The sequence below is a fragment of the Erinaceus europaeus genome, chromosome 17, assembly GCF_950295315.1.
Source record: "Erinaceus europaeus chromosome 17, mEriEur2.1, whole genome shotgun sequence".
NCBI lineage: Eukaryota > Metazoa > Chordata > Mammalia > Eulipotyphla > Erinaceidae > Erinaceus > Erinaceus europaeus.
In genome coordinates, this window is record NC_080178.1 from 19828469 (window position 1) to 19830934 (window position 2466).

A 2466-nucleotide genomic window follows, 5' to 3' on the forward strand; every position below is an offset into this window, starting at 1 on the left:
AAGAAGGAAAGAAACAAGGAAAAAAGAAAGAAAGAAAAAGAAAAAACTAAGTGAATGGATTTAAAAAAAGATGGTTAAATACTAAAAGTATCTTTGCTAAGGCTTTGGTGACATTTTGTGACCAGAAATATTTCAGAGAAACTTATCTCTTGTTTATGTCAATTAGTCTAGAGTAGGTTCCTACAAACAGTTTTGCTTAAAGCAGCAATTTCCAAGAGCTATCCACAGCAATTGTGGGAACTTATTGTATTTCCCTTTGTATTGGTAGGGTAGAAGACATATCTAAAAGGATCTAATATTTTGTAGAGAAAGACTTTCATGATTTTCCTGCAGCTGAAGGAATTCATTCTATGCAGAAATTATTGGAATTTGGTGCAAAGATTTTATGATGATATATTTAAATTACACTTTAAAATCTATGATGAAAATAAATAAATAAATTCGGATTAAATTACTTATAATATGGGCTGGAACTGAGAACTTTGTAGAAATATTACCTATGCAAAACAGGTTACTTTCTAAAAAGTATCTTCACTTTCCTTTCTCTATTTTGTGTAGGCAATATTTCTACAACATTCCCAGTTCCAGCACATATTATAAATAATAGTTTACCACTGATCTTACTCTAGGCCACACTAAGGAAATCTAATTCAGATTTACTTATTTTCATTTAATAATTCATTTGTTATATTTATTTATTCTCTTTATCAGGGTTTTACTGCTTCAGGCTGTCTTTATAGATAGAAAGAAAGAGATAAAGTTAAGAGGGAAAGGCTACAACACTAAAGCTTCCTCCAGTGAGCTTAAGGACACAGGTGGCAGGCTTGGACCTAGGTCAAGTGCAGGCAAAATTAGAAGCACTATTTACATGAGCTATTTTTCTAGCCCTTGACGTTATTAGTAATCATTGATAAGACTTTAAGTGCTGAGCAGGGTACATAATAAATTTATGTTAAATAAATCTATACAAACTCTCTTCCACTTTACCTCTGAGCTGAATGGTTAGCTAAATTAAATCAAATAGTAAAACCTAATTGATATTGGGAGCATCATTCTCCCCTTCAATCTCAGGCAGTGGTATCATTAACACATTGGAAGGAGACTCCAATTTTTTTCCCCTTTCACATCATCCTGACAGGTCCTATTGATGATGATGGATCATTTGTGCACCTGTTTCCCTTTTGGACCTTCATTGTATGCTGACACTGGCAAAATTTTGCTGATTTTTTTTTTTTTGGTGGCATTTAATGATGCCCTTGGTGTTAGCACAATTGCTTCGGTTTTGAAATAGCAAATAAGATAATGAGACCCCAAGAGTCAGTGATGGAAAGGAGAAGAGATCAGATGGGGTGATGACTTGGTCTCCAGAGAGTCTCTGTAGTTAAAAAGATGCTTGGATGTTCGTTCCATAATGAATCCGATTTCCCTGGGTTTGAACTGTGACTGTGAGAAAATTTGGTACTTTGTAAATGTTTTTAAGAGGTAGAGTCTACATAGAAAAAAAAACAGGCAAGCACAGATAAGTAGAGATGTATAATTATAGAAGTAATAGTTAACCCATATCTATAATCTTAGGAGAACAAGTAAAATTTTTCAGTGGAAGGAATGGGGAAACAGAACTTTGGTGATGGGAAAGGTGCAGAATTATATCCTTGTTACCTTATAAGTTTGTAGATCTATATTAATAAAATAAAAAATAAAATTATGTCATGCTGGATTAGAGTACATTGCCAATTGATGTCCTTATTTCGAGAAGAGAGACACAAAAGTGAGAAGGCCCCACAGAGATGGATGGAGAGATTAGAGTTATTCTGCCACATTCGTGGAACATCAGGGACCACCAGAAACTTAAAGTGCAAGGAGGCTTTTCCCCCTTAGAGCCTTTAGGAGGGGGAAAAATAGTCCTGCTGACTTCAGATTCTGACTTAAATTGTAAGGGAAAAAATTCTGTTGTGTTAAGCTACCTAGTGTGCCTAGTGTGTAGATATTTGTTATAGTTGTGCTAATAAACATGTATACTCAAGAGGATTGGTGTCTTCTTTCTATGGTATAAATTCCACCCACACTATTTATTTCTACATGCAAATCCTGGCAGGATGGACAGTGTTCTCAGCATTACTCTCAAGTATGCAAAGGTCACTGACACACTGCTCACTGCTCACTCTTCTAAAACATCAGACACGAATAACTTGTAGAATTGTGAGGTCACAACTCTTCATTACTCAAAGCCTCTGTTGACTGTCCAGCTTATTTAGAATGAAACCAAAGGGATTTCCTATGAACATACCCAGGTCTCATCTCTGATCTCTACCCTGTCCACTGTGCTTAGTCACGTTGCCCCTGTAGCCTGTTCCTGACACATTCTGCTCCAGCCACTCCATTCCTGCCTCAGAAATACTATCCTCTCTGTATCCAAAAGACTCTTCCTCACTATCCTCACGTCTCTTAGAAAAGCCTATCTTCAAA